Source organism: Ranitomeya imitator, chromosome 4 (genome assembly GCF_032444005.1).
Source record: "Ranitomeya imitator isolate aRanImi1 chromosome 4, aRanImi1.pri, whole genome shotgun sequence".
Lineage (NCBI taxonomy): Eukaryota > Metazoa > Chordata > Amphibia > Anura > Dendrobatidae > Ranitomeya > Ranitomeya imitator.
The window spans coordinates 169,971,531-169,982,772 of NC_091285.1; the positions used below are offsets into that span (position 1 = coordinate 169,971,531).

The 11,242-nt window shown below is 40.3% G+C and overlaps 1 long non-coding RNA gene across 1 annotated transcript in view; it reads right to left on the bottom strand.

Moving 5' to 3' along the window:
* The window catches only part of LOC138674000 (uncharacterized), a 28,065-nt gene extending 19,252 nt beyond the window's left edge, over positions 1-8,813 (bottom strand). The window contains exons 1-2 of the long non-coding RNA XR_011320419.1: positions 8,762-8,813; positions 4,355-4,457 (exon numbers count right to left, since the gene is read on the bottom strand). This is a non-coding gene — a long non-coding RNA (uncharacterized lncRNA). The remainder of the gene's footprint in view (positions 1-4,354; positions 4,458-8,761) is intronic.
* Positions 8,814-11,242: the final 2,429 nt, after the last annotated feature.

An 11,242-nucleotide genomic window follows, 5' to 3' on the forward strand; every position in this document is an offset into this window, starting at 1 on the left:
ACACACTACTGTGTATCATTTCCTTGTCTTGATGCATTTCCACTGAAGTAAGATCAGTCTGTAACTTCATTTTCCACTTTGATTTTGAGCATTTCCAACTCCCGACCTCCGTGGGATATTAGTTGTGATTTACATTGATAATTTTTAGGTTTTATTGTTCTCAACACATTCCACTATGTAACGAATAAAGATTTACAACTGGAATATTTTATTCAGTGATATCTAGGATGTGGGATTTTAGTGTTCCTTTTATTTTTTTTTGAGCAGTGTAGTTTCACAATTTTTTGGATGAAAATTTGCACCAAGGTCTTAGCATTGGGCAAAGCAGACAGCGTAATAAAATGAGACACCTTGCTGAATCTGTCCATCACCACTAAAATAACAGTATTACCTGCAGATACGGGTAGATCCGTGTTGAAATCTACCAATAAATGAGTCCAAGGTTTACAAGGCAATCGCTAATGATTGGAGAGACCCAGACAGAAGAGTATGAGGGGTCTTAGAAAGCACACAAACACTATAGGAAGCTACATAATCCCAAACATCTTGGTATACCCCAGACTACCAAAAATGCAGCATAAGGAGATCTGTGGTGGCTTTACTACCAGGATGTCAGAGCTAGACCGAATCATGATGTTCACTTAGAACCCTGAGATGGAGGTTTACAGGTACGAACAGTTTACCTAATGGACAGGCAGCAGGGGCATCCCCCTGAGCCTGCACAAGCTCCCTCTTAAGATTAGAACCTATAGAAGCAACAACAACCCCTTTCTGTAGTATAGGAACAGGTTTACAATTATATCCACCCCCAGGAAAACGAGATAAGGCATCTGCCTTAACTTTCTTATTCCACGGCCTATACATCACAAAAAAAGTTGAATCTGGTGAAGAAAAATGACCATCTTGCCTGTCTAGGCATCAGATGCTTAGCAGATTCTAAATATAAAATATTTATATGATCAGTGATTACAGTAACTGAATGAACTACCCCTTCCAGAAAATGTCACCACTCCTAAAAAGCCCATTTAATTGCCAAGAGTTCCCTATTACAAATGTCATAGTTCTCAGCGGATGAGTTTCTTAGAAAAATATGCACATGTAAGTCATTTACTAGGTGATGCACCCTGATACAATACAGCTCTCACTTCCACGTCAGACGCGTCAACTTCTACAATAAATGGCTGAGTGACGTCAGGCTGTATAAGAATCAGCAAGGATGCAAAATATTTCTTTAAAGGTATCAAAAGCTCTCTTTCCTGGTCATATCCGTAACAAGTTTGGCCACATCAAACGATTTGATGAAATTATGGTAGTAGTTGGCGAAACCCAAAAAGCTTTCTAACACGTTTAAAGGGAACCTGTCAGCAGGCTTGTGCACAGTAACCTATAGACACTGTCAGGTCGGCACCATTATACTGATTAAAATGATACCTTGGTTGATGAAATTCATCTTGTGGTTTTTGTTTAACCCCTTTACCCCCAAGGGTGGTTTGCACGTTATGGACCGGGCCAATTTTTACAATTCTGACCACTGTCCCTTTATGAGGTTATAACTCTGGAACGCTTCAACGGATCCCGGTGATTCTGACATTGTTTTCTCGAGACATATTGTACTTTATGATAGTGGCAAAATTTCTTTGATATTACCTACGTTTATTTGTGAAAAAAATGGAAATTTGGTGAAAATTTTGAAAATTTTGCAATTTTCCAACTTTGAATTTTTATGCAATTAAATCACAGAGATATGTCACACAAAATACTTAATAAGTAACATTTCCCACATGTCTACTTTACATCAGCACAATTTTGGAACCAAACATTTATTTTGTTAGGGAGTTATAAGGGTTAAAAGTTGACCAGCAATTTCTCATTTTTACAACACCATTTTTTTTAGAGACTATATCTCATTTGAAGTCATTTTGAGGGGTCTATATGATAGAAAATACCCAAGTGTGACACCATTCTAAAAACTGCACCCCTCAAGGTGCTCAAAACCACATTCAAGAAGTCTATTAACCCTTCAGGTGTTTCACAGGAATTTTTGGAATGTTTAAATAAAAATGAACATTTAACTTTTTTTCACAAAAAATTTACTTCAGCTCCAATTTGTTTTATTTTACCAAGGGTAACAGGAGAAAATGGACACCAAACGTTGTTGTACAATTTGTCCTGAGTACGCCGATACCCCACATGTGGGGGTAAACCACTGTTTGGGCGCATGACAGAGCTCGGAAGCGAAGGAGCGCCTTTTGACTTTTCAATGCAAAATTGACTGGAATTGAGATGGGACGCCATGTTGCGTTTGGAGAGCCACTGATGTGCCTAAACATTGAAACCCCCCACAAGTGACACCATTTTGGAAAGTAGACCCCCTAAGGAACTTATCTAGAGGTGTGGTGAGCACTTTGACCCACCAAGTGCTTCACAGAAGTTTATAATGCAGAACCGTAAAAATAAAAAATCATATTTTTTCACAAAAATTATCTTTTCGGCCCCAATTTTTTATTTTCCCAAGGGTAAGAGAAGAAATTGGACCCCAAAAGTTGTTGTACAATTTGTCCTGAGTACGCTGATACCCCATATGTGGGAGTAAACCACTGTTTGGGCGCATGGGAGAGCTCGGAAGGGAAGGAGCGCCGTTTGACTTTTCAATGCAAAATTGACAGGAATTGAGATGGGACACCATGTTGGGTTTGGAGAGCCACTGATGTGCCTAAACATTGAAACCCCCCACAAGTGACACCATTTTGGAAAGTAGACCCCCTAAGGAACTTATCTAGAGGTGTGGTGAGCACTTTGACCCACCAAGTGCTTCACAGAAGTTTATAATGCAGAACCGTAAAAATAAAAAATCATATTTTTTCACAAAAATTATCTTTTCGGACCCAATTTTTTATTTTCCCAAGAGTAAGAGAAGAAATTGGACCCCAAAAGTTGTTGTACAATTTGTCCTGAGTACGCTGATACCCCATATGTGGGTGTAAACCACTGTTTGGGTGCATGGGAGAGCTCCAAAAGGAAGGAGCACTCAGACAAATCACCAGGCAACAGTCTTTAGAACAACACTCCATTCGCCTCCTCAACAAGCACCTCCAACTCCACACCAGGCATTACAAAAGTAACGCTGGCAATTCTGATTTCCAGAGGAGAGTGTATATATAGCAGAGGAGAGTGGCCAACACTGAACAGCTGAGTTAATCACAGCAGGAAAGCTTCAGAGACTGTCAACTGAACAGATTTAAACCCTGCACTGCTAGCAGAAACCTTCACCATTTAATATAAAGGGTGACGTTCTTCTAATCAGTGCAGGAGTATGTGGAATTAGAAACTGCAGTCTTCTAGCCGCTCTCTGCCGTGGTAAACCGTGATAGTGAATTTGATGATCAGCTACACAGTATATTCAGTGATTGGCTGACCTTAACCCAGCTACCTAAATTAAGGTGAGCAGATTAATAATCTTTTGTCCTATTGCACATAGGACACAACAGAGCGATACACGAGACATTGAGCAGGAGCTCTGATGACAAAAAAGAGATTCCTTTACATTTTTCTAAAAAAAAATTAGGACTTTGGTATCTTTGCTAAAACTCCAGTAGTTTGACAATTAATGAAATATCTGAATGTATAGGTTTTTGGTCAACTAGATTGGTAAATGATTTTGAAGATGGAATATACCTACAAAAAGAACAATGACTGAAATTAATAATATGCACAAACCTTACAGTGCTATTCATCTCAGCTTTTGGAGACAATTTAAATTGTTCAGAACCTTCTGATGTTACTCTCTTTGACTGGTTATTATGTGTGCCAATCATTTTCAGTAATAGGGGGGTTTAGACATTGCATTTCTGAATGGTTTGTTCAGGGAATTTCCACTCTGCATCATCAAACAGAAGTTTTAAAGGTATTAGATTCTAACTCCTCATCGTCATTTGTCCCATTGGCCAATGTATCTGGTGAAACATGTTTGGGAGGGGGATTTTGTGTCTCCTTTTAAATCCTTGAACCACAGATCTTTTTCACATAGCTATACTGGAGGCATAATGCAGGTGTTTTCTATTAATTATAGCTAAATATTTAGAATTGGGGGCAATTACATTTAGGAAACTAAAATGAATTTGAATTATACTAAGCATTTCTTGTCAATTTATATTTCATCAACAATATATATACAGTAATGAATTTACTATTGGAAATAAATTGAATTTTAACCAGTGTGTGATTTTTCCTGTTCTAGATAATAAATATTTTTGATTTGCCTTTATCCACTAGTGTGCAGCATACAGAATATAGCGGCATTAGAAAAGCATCCAATCATTTAATGTTGCATAATTGGATCTTGAGAGTCACTTACCTTCCTTAGTTTTCTTATTCAATTGCAGCAATCTAATCCTTAGTTGTCCATTTTCTTTAACTATATTCTTAATTTGTTCCATCACCACATGAGGATTTCTCTCCTGAAGACAAAAATAATATACAAGCATAATGTTAAAGTGTATCTGTCACCAGTTTATTGCTACCTAATCTGTGAGACAGGCACTGATTACAGCGATTTGTCACCTACTGATTTGCTTGGTGTAGTTTGGATAAAATCACTGTTTTATTAGTAGATTATCACTAGCGGACTAGTCCTCCATATGCATGAACTGTGTATAACCCCACCCCCACCATTAGTTGGTACCTTTCTGCCTATTCACAGTGTACACAGAAAGCTGCCAATCAGTGGAGTTGGTAGGTTATACAGAGCTCAGCATTCAGAGAACTACAGCAGATAAAAGTTTTTAATCAAAACTTCAACAACCAGAAAACTAAGTGACATATCACTGGAATCAGGGTCTCTGTCTCTACATCACGCTACTCTCAGATGGGGTAGGAAAAACCTGGTGACAGATTTGTTTTAAAATATTATTCTGGCTATAAAGTTTATATAAAAAGTTTATAGCGTATGTGTCATGATCCAGTTCAGAGTCTATTTTCTGCTGTTCCCTCTCTGGACTGGTATGTAGGAATTAATCCCCTCGGCCTTCATTTGGAGCTGGCTGGGCTTTTTATGTCCTCTGCAATCTGCTGGCCCGCCTCAGTGATAGTTCATGCTTCCTGGCTGGAGCAGCTGAGCTGTATTCCCTGGTGTTCCTTCTGATTCTGACTACCCTTATTTGTATTAGACCCATTCCCTACAGTGTATAACTCGGCCTGATCTCTGACCCCGCCTCTTGTTTTCCGTCTCTGTACCACGTTTCCCGACCAGCTTTTGACTCCCTGGCTTGTAACCCGACTTCGTCTTACGTCTCACGTTTTGGATACCGCCGCTCCCGTTTGGCTTTGACTTCTGGCTTGTCTGACTATGTGTTCTGCTGTAACTTCTGGTATCTTGTCTCCTGTTTGTTGCGGACCGGCCTGTCTGACCACTCTGCCGCCTCCTAGAGGCGCTCCGTGCCTTGCACTGTGGTGCCGCACGGTGAGTGCTACCTTGTCCCCTTTACCTGCGCCCCCTGGGGGAGGATGCGTGCAAATGAATACGGGGGCATCTGGGATAACAGATTTCTAACTTATTATGTACAGTTAATTTGGCTACATTTTTAAAATCACTATCGCTAGTACAAATCTGTAAAACTTTCACCAAAACTCAACTTTTCACTCTTAATTCTTTACCCTTTCTTGACAACGACAGTACAAGTATCACTGGGATTTCACTTGCACGTAGGATACGCCCGGAAAAAAAAAAAAAAACGGTGATGTGAGCTTCCCCGTAGATTAACATTGGTCCGAGTGCTATGCAATGTTTTCTTGCATAGCACTCGTCCGTATTATACGCTAGTGTGACGCCGGGCTATGTGCTATATCAGGAGCGGACGTATGGAACAAATTCAGTAGCTAAACTCATTCTATACAGGGTAAGTGCCGGCTGTGTTAAACAGTCTGCACCTGCATTTAACAGCAGCAATTGGACATACCTGGAGGAAACACGTTTTTTTCAGAATTTCTCCCCATCTGGAATGATTTTGTTTTTCAATACGTTATATTTTAAAACTAGCTGAAGAGCCCGGCGTTGCCTGGGTATAGTAAATATCTGTGGTTAGTTATAGCACCTCACTTCTCTTATTTTCCCATCACGCCTCTCATTTTCCCAATCACATCTTTCATTTTCCCCCTCACATCTCTCATTTTCTCCCTCACATCTCTCATTTTCTCCCTCACTCCTCTCATTCCCCCCTAACACTTGTCATTTCAACCTCACATCTGTCATTTTCTGATCACTAGCAAAAAAAACTCCATTATTTTTCCTCACTCCTCTCATTTTGCACTCACACCTTTTCATTCTCACCTCACACCTCTCATTTTCACCTCATCACCTCAGTATATACACGTTTGTCATCTCCCTTATATATAGTATACATCTGTATGTCATCTCCTGTATATAGTATATACCTGTATGTCATCTCCCCTGTATATATTATATACCTGCTGTGTGTCATCTCCCCTATATATAGTATATACCTGAATGTCATCTCCTTCTATATATAGTATATACTTGTATGTCATCTCCTCCTGTATATAGTATATACCTGTGTGTCATCTCCCCTGTATATAGTATATATCTGTGTGTCATCTCCTCCTGTATATAGTATATACCTGCATGTCATCTTCTATATATAGCATATACCTGTATGTCATCTCCTCCTGTATATAGTATATACCTGTAGGTCATCTGCTCCTGTATATAGTATATACCTGTGTGTCATCTCCTCCTGTATATAGTATATACCTGTATGTCATCTCCTCCTGTATATATATGTACCTGTATGTCATCTCCTCCTGCATATAGTATATACCTGCATGTCATCTTCTATATATAGCATATACCTGTATGTCATCTCCTCCTGTATATAGTATATACCTGTATGTCATCTCCTGTATATATATGTACCTGTATGTCATCTCCTCCTGTATATAGTATATACCTGTGTGTCATCTCTCCTGTATATAGTATATATCTGTGTGTCATCTCCCCTGTATATAGTATATACCTGTGTGTCATCTCCTTCTGTATTAGACCTCGTTCACACGTTATTTGCTCAGTATTTTTACCTCAGTATTTGTAAGCTAAATTGGCAGCCTGATAAATCCCCAGCCAACAGGAAGCCCTCCCCCTGTTAGTATATATTAGCTCACACATACACATAATAGACAGGTCATGTGACTGACAGCTGCCGTATTTCCTATATGGTACATTTGTTGTAGTTTGTCTGCTTATTAATCAGATTTTTATTTTTGAAGGATAAGACCAGACTTGTGTGTGTTTTAGGGCGAGTTTCGTTTGTCAAGTTGTGTGTGTTGAGTTGCGTGTGGCGACATGCATGTAGCGACTTTTGTGAGAAGAGTTTTGTGTGGCAACATGCGTGTAGCAACTTTTTGTGTGTCGAGTTGCATGTGACAGGTTAGTGTAGCAACTTGTGTGCAGCAAGTTTTGCGCATGGCGAGTTTTGCGCGTGGCGAGTTTTGTGTGGTGCCTTTTGAGTATGTGCAAGTTTTGTGTGAGGCTAATTTTGCATGTGTTGCAACTTTTGTGCATGTGGCAATTTTTCCGCGTGTGCAAGTTTTGCGTGTGGCGAGTTTTCCATGAGGTGAGTTTTGCACTTGTGGCGAGTTTTGCAAGAGCCTAGTTTTTGCATGTGGCGAGTTCTGCGCGTGGCGAGTTTTGAGCCGCGACTTTTGTGTTTCGACTTTTATGTGGCGAGGTTGGAGAATGTGTGGTGAATTGTGTGCTGAGGGTGATATGTGTTCAAGCACGTGGTAGTGTGTGGCGCATTTTGTGTGTGTGTTCATATCCCCGTGTGTGGTGAGTATCCCATGTTGGGGCCCCACCTTAGCAACTGTACGGTATATACTCTTTGGCGCCATTGCTCTCACTCTTTACGTCCCCCTTGTTCACATCTGGCAGTTGTCAATTTGCCTCCAACACTTTTCCTTTCATTTTTTCCCATTATGTAGATAGGGGCAAAATTGTTTGGTGAATTGGAAAGCACGGGGTTAAAATTTCACCTCACAACATAGCCTATGACGCTCTCAGGGTCCGGACGTGTGACTGTGCAAAATTTTGTGGCTGTAGCTGCGACGCCTCCAACACTTTTACTTTCACTTTTTTCCCCATTATGTAGATTGGGGCAAAATTGTTTGGTGAATTGGAACGCACGGGGTTAAAATTTCGCCTCACAACATAGCCTATGACGCTCTCGGGGTCCAGACGTGTGACTGTGCAAAATTTTGTGGCTGTAGCTTCGACGCCTCCAACACTTTTCCTTTCACTTTTTTCCCCATTATGTAGATAGGGGCAAAATTGTTTGGTGAATTGGAATGCGCGGGGTTAAAATTTCACCTCACAATATAGCCTATGACGCTCTCGGGGTCCAGACGTGTGACTGTGCAAAATTTTGTGGCTGTAGCTGCGACGGTGCAGATGCCAATCCCGGACATACATACACACATACACACATTCAGCTTTATATATTAGATGAATGGTGTTATCGAATGCTACAACTCTTTCCACAAAAAAACAAGTTTTTGTAAGACTATGTTTACAGAAAAATAGAAAAGTTATTGAAAGAGGGGAGAGAAAAAACTAAACCCGCAAAAATTAAAATACGCCCTGTCATGAAGGGGTTGAAGGTCAGCTCGGAGCTTGTTTTCTCAAAAGGTGACATTTCCAGTCATAAATACCTTAAATTAGAATGAGGTAAAATGCTGTACAAATGTCCAGTACCTTTCTTAACTTCCTCTTCTTTCTGCATAATTTAGAAGACACAGGATCACTGTTGTCATTATTATGATTACCTGCAAAGGAAAATAAAAAGTTAATCAGTAAAAATGTAGACCCCTTGCACATTACTATATTATGGCTTGTATATACGTATATACTCTTAAGGCCGGAGTCACACTACAGCGAGATACGGCCGAGTCTCACAGGTTAAAACCCTGCTCTGGCACCGGCACTCCGGAGCGGAGCGTGCGGCTCCATGTATTGCTGTGCGGCCGCACGCTCCGCTTTGGAGTGCCGGTGCGAGAGCTTGGTTTTAACCTGCGAGACTCAGCCGTATCTCGCTGTGTGTGATCCCGGCCTAAGAGTTTATGATGCCACAATGTACCTTCACATTGTCCAATGCCATATATAGCCATCATATAATTTATTACAGAGATATACAGGATATACTTAAGACTTTCACGCCACGGCCAATTTCCGTTTTTTCCTCCTCTTATTCCAAGAGCTGTAAATTTTTTATTTTTTAGTCCACATATAACTGTAAGAGGCCTTGTTCTTTGAGGGATTAGTTGTACTTTTGAATGTCACCATGAAATTTGAAATTTATCACGTGCAGCGAAATTGCAAAAAAAAAGTGAAATTCCACAACTGTTCTTTTTTTTTTTGTTTACAATGTTGATTATATAGTAAAACTGACCTGGGAAAATGATTATCCAGGTCAGTACAATTTTGCAGATACTCAAAATGTATAGAGTTTTTTTTATTTAAGTGGTGAAAATTTGTAAAAAATGTTTTTATTTTTAATGAGGCAAAAGGAGAGTAATTTGAACTTTTGTTGAATGTTGTTTTTTTTTTGCTTTTATATTTTTAAAACCATTTCTTTTTCACTTTGAGGCCATGTGCACACGTACCGGATTTTTCGTGTTTTTTGCGCGTTTTTCGGTGGTTTTCCACAGCAAAAACGCTTACAAAACACAGACATTAAGCATCCCATCATTTTGAATGCATTCCGCAATTTTTGTGCACATGCTGCATATTTTTCCGCAATAAAAATGCATTGCGGATAAATACGCAGCATGTTCATTAATTTTGCGGATTTCTTGCAGATTTCCCGCCATTTAATGCATTGGGAACTCCGGAAAAAAACGTGAAAAATCCGCACAAAAACACGTGCGGATTTTCTAAAGAAAATCTCCGGTTTTGTTCAGGAAATTTCTGCATAAAATCCTGACGTGTGTACATACTCTTAACCGTATTTGTTAGTATCCGTGGAGGACTTTAAGCTGCGACTGCAAATGAAAGAGAAGGACAGCGCCACACCAGGAAGTGAAAAAGCAGCTCACATTTTATTCTGCCTCCTGCGGCAACGTTTCGGTCCGAGGTTCGTCATTTATTTAATTCTGGCATATCATTGGAAACATGGGGAAAACCAATACGAATAGTTCCGAATAGGGGATATACCTTACAGAAATACATATCCTAAACGACAGGGCTTTTACTATCGTATGTACCATCATCGATAGAGTAGACAACACCGAGACTAACTCCAATGATGGGGGTACTCATAATAATGACATATAAATAACATGATGAACATGTCACCAGTACAATCCCCATCCTTACAGCCATAATGTGCTACACGGAAGAGATGTAGGGGAACCAGATCATACAAGGTGTACCATCTAGCTGGGACATGTGCGGTTGGAGTAGGACCTGTGTAATGATGAGCGCTGTATGTTGGGTATGGTGCGGTCACATGGGGCCGACACTTTTTCCTGATTGTGCTGCGCGTCTCATGAACACGTCTGCGGTACCATGACAACCACCGATGCATTGCCCGGATAGGAGGATGGAGTCTGTTTACCTTTTGTAAGCTGGGAACTTTACATTGCGTTTTTGGGCTTTATTGTATAGAGGGGAGCAATCAGGGGTGATTGTACTGTGTTAGAGGATGATATGCATAGAATGCTACTCATATAGTACTGTTTTTATTCATGTTTATGTATGTTATATCGCTGTGTGTTTTTTCTATTATATTATGGTATCCCTATTGGTTGTTAGCTAATTAATGGGGTGAGCTTAAGGATATATAATGGTGGTTGGAATGGTTTTGTACTGTGCTTGACAAAGGTCCTCGGACCGAAACGTTGCCGCAGGAGGCAGAATAAAATGTGAGCTGCTTTTTCACTTCCTGGTGTGGCGCTGTCCTTCTCTTCATTTGCATTTGGATCTTCTGTCTGGGATGGACCCCCTGGTGAGGACGTGCGCCCTGGTGTCCATAGAGACAATACTATTTTAGGGTGCGGCCTGACCAAATTTTTCTGGATTTCAGCTGCGACTGTCTGATCGCTAGTACTATACATCGCAGTGCTATGTATGCCAAAAATCACTATCTCTTATGAACACCAATTAGACACTGGCATTCTTAGGAGAATCATCATCACAAGCACAGAGGTCTTCAGAAAACACTCGGCTGCCATGGCA